This window comes from Cryptomeria japonica, chromosome 1 (genome assembly GCF_030272615.1).
Source record: "Cryptomeria japonica chromosome 1, Sugi_1.0, whole genome shotgun sequence".
Classification (NCBI taxonomy): Eukaryota; Viridiplantae; Streptophyta; class Pinopsida; order Cupressales; family Cupressaceae; genus Cryptomeria; species Cryptomeria japonica.
Window position 1 is genome coordinate 423,731,588 of NC_081405.1, and position 11,954 is coordinate 423,743,541.

Consider the following 11,954-nt stretch of genomic DNA (forward strand, 5'->3'; position numbering starts at 1 on the left):
GCAGGTGGTGCTAGTTAGTCAGCGAGCTCATAGCTATTCTCAGATGTGGCAGGCTAGATCAGAGCGATCGCAGAGGGTGCAGAGCAGTGGGGGTGTGATGGGTCCTCTACGGAGGGAGAGATCAGGGGATGCAGGAGTGAGTGGGGGTTCGATGAGGCCTCCACGGAGAGATGGATCAAGTGGTGCAGGCACTAGTGGGAGAGCAGGGGGCGATGGTGGTACAACATCTGGCCAGAGTGGCATTTGAGAGAGCATTTTTGCATATATGTATTGTACCATTGTTTATTTGTTGGACTGTATCTTGGATGGCTCTTGGTAGCCGATTTTGTAGACTTCATTGTACTCTGATATATGAGATGATATATATGAGGAGATCCCATATTTTGATGATATGTAGTTGATATGTATGGATGTTTATGCAGGATGATGAGTTATTGCTTAGATGGATTTGTGTACATGTATGCATTTGATGAGATGTTTCTTTTATGCATGTTTTTATGATGATTTATGATGTGGGATACTGACATATGAATGCAGGCTTATATATGTATGATTTGATTTTTGATGTAATGTTTTATGTATGTAATGCCATGATGATGATGTATGCTTATGATGATTTATGAACAGGATTTTGGTGTTTCCTATGCAATGATAATTTATGCGATGATGTTAATGCAATGGTTGACTGAATCATTTTATGTATGGATATGCATCTAGATGTTTTTAGATGAATGTAATATGGAGAAACAAAATGTAAAGTACAAATGTTTATATTTTAAATGAATGCATATGTATAATGGATATATATAAAATGGTATGAACCAATGTTTGGAAACAAATGGATTTTATGATTCTAAATGCTTAAATATGATTTAAGTAAAAATGATAATGTGATGGTACTATAACTTATGGTTTTAATAACTGCACCTTAATGCAATTAAAAAGGATAATGAATGTAATGTGAAATGAATCCTAAAATGAGCCTAATAAGATATTTTAATAAATGGATGAATGAATGCATTTTTTCACTAATGAATGGATGCAATAATAAATGATAAAGGATGATGAAATGATGATGAATAATTGACACTAAATGAATGCCTAGTAAATGATTTAAAACAATCAAAGACAATTTGATCCCATGAATGAATCTAATTATTTATGATTGATGCAATGATGCAAATGATTAATGAAAACTAATGTCAAGAAAATGAACTATATGCAATATTAAGTTAAAAATGACATGAATGGACTTAATGCAAGATGCACCTAAATGCGATGATGATATGACCATGAGGAATGCAAGGTTTTTAAGACTTTGCATGATGCATTGATGATGTATCAGAGTACTTGGTCGTGATTGTATCCAAGACCAGCTTTAATGGTCATTTTTGCATATAAAGCCTACATATGAATGAATGAATGGATGGGTGATATGCAACGGAATGCAATATATAAACAAATGAGATGGAAATGACGATCCATAGTGCTCTATTTTCATCATTGAGCTTTAAAATGTTGGAAGAGAATACAAGCATCTTGACATAATGATTCAAGATGACCTGAGTATTCCTTACATGGATTTTATATAGCAAGTTAATACAAATGACTTGATATAAGGGTCAAGTCGACCAGAGTATTGCTTGCGGAACAGACAAGGATTATCTCCGTTCATGCGTGACTTGGATCGTCCTCCTTGATCTTTTGCTGATCAGATCCTGAGACAAGTGCATACCGTACTAAGAGATAAAAACCTTTATCCAAATTGGATGAGGGGGAAGGAACCAAAGGAAAAGCATTGTACCTGCAAACAAACAATATATAGATAAAGAATAAAGAATAAGGATCCTTGGTAATAGTTCATGCTCATATGGTCGAGGTATACGCTGTAGTCAACAAGTCGTAATGATCTATGACTGGATTTAGCATAAGATCACGTAGCTTGGTGAACTTCCCACGTAGACACCATTAGTACATGCCCCAGAACTTCATCGGAAATAATGCGCAAACGATACAAAACAATGCTAAAAGATCCCGATACAGATAAACGAATGATTGTACTCACAAATCAACCAAGTATTTGATAGCTTAACATAATTTTCTTGTCAAAGAAAATGTCACTTTTGTCTTTGTTTTGGTAAGGAAGGATGCATCCTTGTTTGAAAGACAATTTCTGATTTTGTTGATGTTGATTGTGTGGTTTGATTGGTAAATGGTCATCGTGTGAGTATTATGTTAATGTTTGTTTTGTATCTGTGCGGATGAGTATGTACAAGGTGTTGCCATGTTTTTGTTGGATTTTCGATGGTTTTTCAATGTTTTTTGGATTTTATGGAACAGTTTTTTGAATGTTTTTGGATTTTGTGAGTCATTTTTGAATGTTTTTGGATTTTGTGAAACGTTTTTGAATGTTTTTGGATTTTGTGAGACATTTTTTAATGTTTTTGCCAATGAATCACCAGTAATGTAGAATCCACTTCCATCATCTAGATTTTAAGGGTATTGCCCCCAAGTGTAGACATGACTATGATAGAGTGGGATGTGAGACGCATGAAGTACTATCTCTTTATTGCAGATCAAATAACAAGCCATGGTTTGGATGGATGGATGTGTGTATGTATGAATGTGATCGTAACGAGCCTGAAAGATACTGGAGCCATTGTTTTTATGAGTGGTGCCTGTTTGCCAGGTTTTCACCATCGCACTTACCCAAGGTACCACCGGAGTGGTTGTTCACCGTTTGGATGCATGATTTTTTTTTTTTACTTTCTGAATGTTTTTGTATTTCTTCAGGACATTTTCTGAATGTTTTTGGTATTTTCTGGTATGCAAGGGAGCCTGATGCTCTGTACAGCTTAGGTATAAAACCGTTTGAGGTGCATGTTGTTGATTGGATCTGCTAGTGGCTCTCCTTCTGATGTAGCCAACTGATATGCCCCAAACCCGAATACAACAGTGACAACATATGGGCCCAGCCAGTTTGATTCAAACTTGCCCTGATGTTCTCTGTTTGGTTGGTTGCGAGGATTCTCTCGAAGAACAAGATCACCTACCTCAAATGTACGAGATCTAACTCGGTGATTGTAGCTTCTACTCATGCGCTGCTGATAGGCTTTGAGATGGTTGTATGCAGCTTGTCGCTTCTCATCTAGTAACTCTAAGTCCTGAAGACGGGATACTCTGTAGGCTTCATCATCTATTAGATTATGCAAGGAAACCCGTAGTGATGGTATTTCCACCTCAATAGGTAAGATAGCTTCAGCACCATAGACCAATGAATAAGGAGTTGCGCCTGTAGGGGTCTGAATGCTAGTTCGATATGCCCATAGTGTTGGATTCAGTTGAACATGCCAATCACGACCGACATCATTAATTGTCTTCTTTAGGATCCTCAATATGTTTTTATTGGATGCTTCGGACTGACCATTGCCTTGTGGGTAATAGGGAGTGGAAAAGTGGTGTTGGATATGAAATTTCTCACAAAGTTCACGGACATCCTAATTTTTGAAAGGAAGACCGTTATCTGTGATGATGGACATGGGCACACCATACCGATAGATGATGTAGTTGAGGATGAATGAAGCGATCTGCTTGCCGGTGACTTGGGTAAGTGGAATAGCTTCGATCCACTTTGTGAAATATTCGATGGCGGTAATAATGAATTTATGGCCGTTGGATGAAGATGGATGGATTTTACCCACAAGGTCAAGGCCCCACTGACAGAAAGGCCATGGTGTTGTGATTGGTTGCAGTTCCTGGGCTTGTGCATGTATCAGGTCGCCATGAACTTGACATTTCTTGCACTTTCGGACAAAGTAGTAGGAGTCTTTTTCCATAGATGGCCAATAGTATCCATTGCGCAGGAGTTTCTTGGCTAGTGACAGACCACTTGAGTGAGTCCCGCAAATTCCTTCATGGACTTCTTCCAAAGCCTTTGTTATCTCACCTTGTTCCAGACATCGAAGGAGAGTACCATCAAGATTGCATCGGTATAGGGTTTCAACAATAATGGTATATCGAGCAGTTTGGCGAATGAAGGTTTTACGTTGGTTATTTGATTGGTTGGGAGGAAGGGTGTGATCGCGGAGATAGGTGTAGAACTCACCGTACCATGGGGATTCAGAACCGACAAGGTGACATATCATTTTGGATTCGGTGATATCATAAGCGGGAATCCAAAGCTGTTCTACCAAGAACTCGTAGCGTGTTGAATTTTGTGGAAGATCTAGGAGAGATGCGATGGTAGCCATAGCGTCAGCAGCTTGATTCTGATCTCTTGGTATCTGCTCAAAAGTGATAGTAGTAAATGATGTCTTTAGAGTGTCCACCATTTGCTTATATGGCATGAGTTTATCATCCTTTGTCTGATATTCATCTGTTGCTTGTCGAATGACCAGTTGTGAGTCGCCATATACTTGCAGTTCTTGTAATTTCCATTGTACGGCTAGCCTGAGTCCTGTGATCAAGGCCTCATACTCTGCTATGTTGTTGGTGCATGGAAATGTGAGCCTGTAATACTTCGAGATGCTATCACCTTGAGGTGTGATAAACAGAATGCCTGCCCCCAAGCCATGTCTAGTGTATGAACCATCAAAGTATAGCTTCCATGTTTCTATTGTTGTGATCATGAATATCTCTTCATCTGGAAAATTGGAAATGAGAGGATGATCACCTATGAGAGGTGCATCGGCCAACTGATCTGCAATAACTTGACCTTTGATAGCTTTACGATCTACATACTCGATATCAAATTCACTCAGAATCATCACCCATTTGGCCAAGCGACCTGTCAATGCTGCTTTGCTGAGTAAATACTTGAGTGGATCAATCTTTGCAATGAGTTGTACTTTGTGTGTTAACAGATAGTGCCTCAGTTTAGTGGCTGCTAAGATTACTGCTAGGCAAGCTCGCTCGATAGGTGTATAATTGAGTTCATAGCCCACCAATGTGCGAGAGATGTAGTAAACAACACACTCTTTTCCTTTTGCATTATGTTGTGCCAGTAGTACACCCAATGTTGTACTTGTTGCTGAGATATAGAGTAATAATGGTCTACTTGGATCTGGTGGCATCAGCAATGGTGGATTCATGAGATAGTCTTTAAGCGTCTAAAATGCTTGCTGGCATCGGGCATCCCACTGAAAGCGGATGTTCTTGTGTAGTAGGTGTGTGAATGGGTGACACTTATCAGCCAATTGTGCAATGAATCTTCGGATGGATTGAAGCCGCCCTTGTAATGTCCTTAGCTGACTGATATTATTTGGTGGTGGCATGTCCATGATTGCTTGTACCTTTGCTGGGTCGACCTCAATACCTTTAGCTGAGACAATGTATCCTAGAAGCTTCCCAGAGGTCACTCCAAAGACACATTTCTTTGGGTTGAGTCGAACATGGGATTGTTCCAGTCTATCAAAGATTTTATCTAAGATGTGGAGATGCCCTTCTCTGGTGAGTGATTTTGCCAGTAAGTCATCAACATAATCTTCCATTATGGTATGCATCATATCATGAAAGATAGTAGTCATTGCTCGTTGATAGGTTGCTCCTGCATTCTTTAGACCAAAAGGCATTACATTCCAACAATATGTGCCCCATGGACAGGTGAAGGTTGTCTTATGTTGATCTTTCGGTGCGATCTTTATCTGATTGTATCCTGAAAAGCCATCCATGAGTGAAAGCATGGCATGTCCTGCTGTCAAATCCACTATGATGTCGATATTTGGTAGGGGGGAGTCATCCTTAGGACATGCCTTGTTGAGATCTCTGAAGTCAGTACAAATGTGGATGCCCCCTTTTGGTTTGCCGACAAGCACAATATTGGAGATCCATTCTGCATAATCAATTGGTCTAATGAAACCAACATCTAGGAGTTTCTTGAGTTCTGTTTTGACTAGTACTGCAATCTGAGGATGCATCTTGCGAAGCTTCTGCTTGACAGGTTTGGCTCCTTCTGTGACGGTGAGGTGATGCATGACCAAATCAGGATCAAGCCCAGGCATGTCTGCATATGACCATGCAAAGTTGATCTGACACTTCTGGAAGAACTCTATAAATTTAGGTTGTTCCTCTGGAGTGAGAAGAGATGCCAGATGTATGAGATAAGGATTTTCAGTAGTCCCCACATTGTATTCTTTGGTTTCCTCGATGAGAATCATTGATCGTTCCTGTTGTGTACTAGCAGTGAGAATGTCAAACCCTTCATCCTCAGGCGCCTCAGAGAGGTTTTCACCATTGGATACGCTCTTTCTTTTTGCTTTTGTCAGATCAAACAGTGCCACAGTGTGGTTTTCACTGGAAGATCCATGTTTTATCATTATATTTTTGCAGTTGAAAGGTTTGGCATCCGCCCCGAAGTATGTTGCGCTATTTAGTTCTATGGCGAATCCAGCTTTGTGATCCCCGCTTGGTATGTTATCTCGTAAGTCCAAGAAGTTAATGATGGCATCATCATTTTGGAAGAAGTCAAGACATGGGGGATTTCGTTGGTTCCATTCGATGAGTTCAGGATGGATAATGGGCATTACTTCATCAATTAGGTTAAGTTCGTTAGAGGTATCAGTGAGGGTTAAGACGTTATGGTGAAGGTCGTTGATGGTACTCTCCCTGTCAGAATAAGGCGTAGGATGAGATGTAGGGTCTGTGGAAGATGTTTCCAGTTCAGGAACCCAAGTGGTCTTTATCTGTACTTCTCCATAAATAGGGATGTCTTTGCGTGGTGGAGGTAGTGATGTGTCTTCCTCATCTGAAGTGTTAAGCTATACAGAATCAAATTCCCACTCATGTGAGTCGGTCTCTGAGTCACTTTCCAGCATCCGATTACTATACCATACTGGGATATCTTTTGAGTTAAACACTGCAGGTGTGATTGGTTGATGTACCTTTGTAGCGATTGGTGTTGCAGGAAGGTTGATGGGGATAAAAGAATATGGTACAGGGAGTACCGATAGTGTTGACTCAGTTGCTTCTGCTGGTACTGCTGGTGCCATGGATGTTGCTGCGGGTTCCGATACAGTTGCTGCTACTAATGGTGTTGCTGATGGGATTACTAGTTTGCTTGGTGGGATGATTGGCATTGGTGATAGTTGTGTTGGGATTCTGAGCCTGTGTGGGGCAGTTGTGATGGTGTTTGATGCTGCTTTGATAATGAAAGGTGTCCTTTTGGCAGTAGGCTGACATAATGGTTTGCTGGGTTTTCCTTTGAATTTGAGTTTAGGAAAGATCTCTTTTTCAAAGCCTAGGCCTGTATTACCTTTGGGCTTTAATTCCGGCAGCAGAGGTTCATGTCGTCCTTGTTTGCAATATCCCAAAGCACTCTGACCATCATACCCCATTCTTTGCATAATGAGGAGACCTTTGCCATACTTGATCCGTAGGAAGTTTAACTTGTGGTATATCAGTGGTGATGGGATCGTTATAGATCCACTCTGCTAAGTCCTCATCTTGAGTTTCTTCTTCTTGACTCTTTCCAAGGATGAAAGGCGTCAAAGCACATGCTGGCATGATCAGTGGTTGTTGGAGTAACTGCTGCGGTTTACCATGTGTTTTAGGAGAAGTGGGCATTTGTCCCACACAAAAGAGTTGACTCAAGTTGTATTCCCCAGGACCTTCCTCTGCTATCTTCATCTTAAGCTTTTCTTGCTTTGGTATAGTGGTGTTCGAACTGGCAAGAGAGGTGGGACTTATATATGATGTGGAAGAAATGGCTTCTCTATTATTAGGAATGGTAATCTCTGGTTGATGGCTGATATTATGGCAATACGCAAAGGGATTTGCATCGCCTAGGATTGTGATCTCTACACTGTTATGTGGGAACTTGATACATTGATGGTAGGTAGATGGAACGGCTTGCATGGCATGTATCCAAGGTCTTCCTAACAATAGATTGTATGGCAGAGGAAGGTCCAGAACCTGACAGATGATGTGCTTTACCACAGGGCCTACTCGGATTGGGAGTACCAAAGCTCCTTTGGATGAATGCTTGGCATCGTCATAGGCTTTGATTGTGATCTTCTTACGAGGATCCACTGATTCTACCACATATCCCTATGTTGTGACCAACTATAGTGTACAAATGTTCAAGCCTGCTCCATTATCGATCAAGACTCGCTTGATCCTGTGTTGGTTGATGAAGCCTTCAATGTGTAGCGAAGCATTATGAGGTTGCTGGAAGGAAGAGTTGTCACTTTCGAAAAAAGTGAGACAAGGTGATGACTTTAGATTTCCAACCATGGCTTGAAATTGGTCTGTATTCAGATTTGCAGGGACTGACGCCTCTTGGAGTGCTTGATCCGAGATAGTTTTATGAGATGGCGATAGGCGCAATAGTTCTAGAATGGATATAAGCGCAGGCGTTTTGTCTAATTGTTCCACAAGATTGTACTACTTTGGGATGGAGGTGGTGCTTTGTGGAGTTGCCTTTATGGTGACCTTGCCATGACGTGTAACAACATTGCAATTTGAGTTGGGATTTTTGAAGGTTATAGTTGCAACTTGTTCACTGGCATCATACAGATGATTTACAGTGTAATTATATGTAGCCTGTGTATCAGTGGTATCAGTGCCTCGCCTGGAAGTGGAAGGACCCCTTTGATCTTGTGATGGAAGTGGATTTTTGAACATCAGATGATCATTATTTGTTGTTTTTGAGTCATGTCCTTCAATTTCAATTTCTCCTCAATCAATAAGATCCTGAATAAGATCTTTTAATCGGTGACAATTACTTGTCTTGTGTCCTCTTCCTTGATGGAAATCACAGTGTTCAGCATCTCTCCACCATGTTGGTTTGACCTGAGGCTCATAGTTTGATGTTTTTGGTAAAGTGACCAAATTTTGAGAAATGAGTTGTCGCAATACTGTTTCAATGGGTTCCCCTAAGGGAGTGTATGTGCGTTTTTGTTTTTGCTAATGAGGTCTTGGTTCATCGTGAGATGTGATGCAACCTTAATTGGAAGGAACATTTGTGTTGTTCTGAGGTGGAGGATTTTGTCCTGCAAACCGAACCACGGGTTGTGCATTTTGTATAGTCATAGCATCCACAACCCCATCGTTGATGATATTCTTGTTTTTGTTCCAGAAGCTTGGTTTATCACTATTGAAGCGTGGGCAAGGACCATCCTTTGGTTCATTATAGATTTTGATGAGTCCTTTCTTGATAATTTCCCGTTCACATTTCAAACCCTTGGTGATCATATCATTAAAAGAGTCTATGTCTTTGACATCCAGGTGAAATTCCATTTCTTCGTTTAAGTTGGAAATGAATATTTCCACTAGTTCTCGTTTAGGTAACTGAGGAGAACGTCTGCTAGACATTTGGCACCATCATTGTAGGAATACTGAGAATAGTTCACCTGGTTTTTGTTTGGTGTTGCACAGATCAGCCATAGTGATGTCGCGTTCAATGTTATGAGAGTAATGAGCGAGGAATTTCTGGATAAGTTCCTCAAATGTTCTAATGCCACCTAATAGTCGGGAAAACCATGATGTGGTTGTTCATCCCAAGCTTTGGGGAAAAAGGTGCATTAGGTATGTGTCTTCATATGCTACTTCGAGACAAGCGAAATGAAATTCTCTGACATAATCACGGGGATCCCCCTTTCCTCTATATTTTTCGAATTTGGGTGTTTCGAATCCTCATGGAAAGGGTGGCATATAAAGATTCCTATCAAAAGGATAGGGACATATGTCAATGAGTGAGAATTGGTTAGTTTTGACACCACTATGAAGTTGTTGGGCGAGATTCTCGACTTGTTGCCGCAACATCTCCATTTCATTTGGAGGAGGAGGTGGTGGGTTACCTCGAGGAATGTTATATCTGATGGGATCTCTACCTCTTTCCTCTTCATGGCGACTTTGTCTTTCTGATGCTTGTTTTAATTGGGCAAGATCAAAGTCAGAGGGGAGTTTTTCTCCTTCTTGAGCGAGTTTTAAGAAGTGAGCATCCGCATTGCTCCTGAGTATTTCGTCAAACAGTCTGTTAAAGAGAGGGTTATGCTAGGCCCTTTCTATTGTTGCAGGAGTAGGAGTACTTGGGTTTTCGTCATTCACTTTTCTTCCAAGTGCTTCTTGAAATTCATTGAGATTTTCCTCTTCTTCTTCTTCCATTTCTATTTCTTGTTGCCTTGATTGTGATCGGGTTTGGGCCATTTTGCTTGCAAGTTTTTGTTGAAGTTGTGTGAAAATGATGATGAGTTGTTTGATGAAATGAAAGATTGATGGTTGGTGAATTGTGTTGCATGTAGATCTCTAGCACTTTTAAGGTAGATGTAACTAAAATTTCTTCTTTGAATTTCTTGTGTGTTTTGATAAGATTTTATGTGATAAGGTGTAGAGAAATCCGAGATGTGTTACAGATTTAACTACCTAGTAATGAGAGGATTCACTTATAAACTAGTTTTAACCTGCGTAGATGTGTCTCTTAGGATGAGCTTATCCTAGATGTAGAAACAATCTAAAAGGTGATGTGATATGATTGATTCAAGCAACATCTAAAAAGAGAACTTGGGACAAGAACCTCTTAATGTTTTGAGAGTTGGGATTGATTGATGATGAATTGATGATGGATGAAAAATGTTTTCAACTTCAATAAAAACTTTGTGTTACAAATGGGACAAACTCTACCTCTTCTCTTTCGGGTGTTGGTGGTATTTCTCAAGCTATGTTGTATGTGATACAAATGTTTGGGAAAAATTTGGGATTAATCTTACCTCCTTGGTTTTTGTGATAACTCAGAGCTCTATATTGCATAAAAGCTCTGCGGTTCAATGATTCTGAATCAAATTCGTTTGTTTTGCCTTGAAGGTAGAGGCGCATGTGACGTAGAAAAACTCTATGGGAGATAAAGATTTGTCTATTTATATAGAAGAGTTTCCTCCTTTTGATCAAAGTATTTGAGCTTAATGGTCTTCTTTTCAAGTTGATATTCTGATGACGCTTCTTCTTTCGCAAGATGTGAAGAATGGTCATAAAGTTTTGATACTTTTGTTGTTTGCACTTTGTTTTTGATGTGTTTGGTCTGATGAATACTTTGTTTTTGGAAGTGATTTTCTGATTTTTCTTTGACAAGAAAACAAAGCAAGCACACAAACACAAGAATGTTGCCTCAAAGGCACAAATGAGTATGGGTCTAGATCAACCCAATCCTTGGACTTGTATATGACCCTTCCTTTAGATGTATTTTTAAGGTGTATTTCCAAAGCCTGAAGTCGGCTCAATTTGTACTTGGTCTTGACTAAAACGAACACACTTCAAGCACTTTTTATCCCTAAGGTCAAATGGCCAGTTGTGATAAATTTAGCCCACATCTTGATATTTCTTCGACTTTGGTACTACATACCTTATGAATCCCGCCTTGGCAGGTAAGGATGTGATATACTAAGTCTTGCATGAGCATAACAAATAGATGATCCCTATGATGGGGGAGTCACCACTTTTATCAAGCCACAAGTGACTTTTCAAAAAGCTATGTTTCTACTCAAGGAAATAAGTATGGTGAGTATCTTGGTAGCAAAACCATCTATGCTTTTGCACTAAATTATATCGCAAATATCCTCAATCAATAGAATGGGTGGGCTACTACTTAAAGGTGTTTAGTCATGTTCGATGTTTTTGGACATAAGTTCATTCTACAGTGACTCACTTAAGAGCCTTGTAACTGGTGGTGGGGCCCATTTGTCCTTTCGGCCAGTTACACTGTAGGAATAGCTATACCCAAGGCTACAGCTTTCGCTCTCACCTGATTTCTATAGCGGCTCGAAGGATTTACCACGCGAGGTTGTTCCCAAGAGTGATGTGTCTCTTGGTAGGCCTTTCTTAAAAAGATAAAATTTTGAGTGTTACTAACACTTTTCTCTTGCACCTAGGACCACGAAAGCCAAGGGAGAGGATAGTGTGTGTTAGAGGTAGGACCACTCGACTGACTTTGCACAAGCGTGCCAAACACAAAAGATACTTGTTCT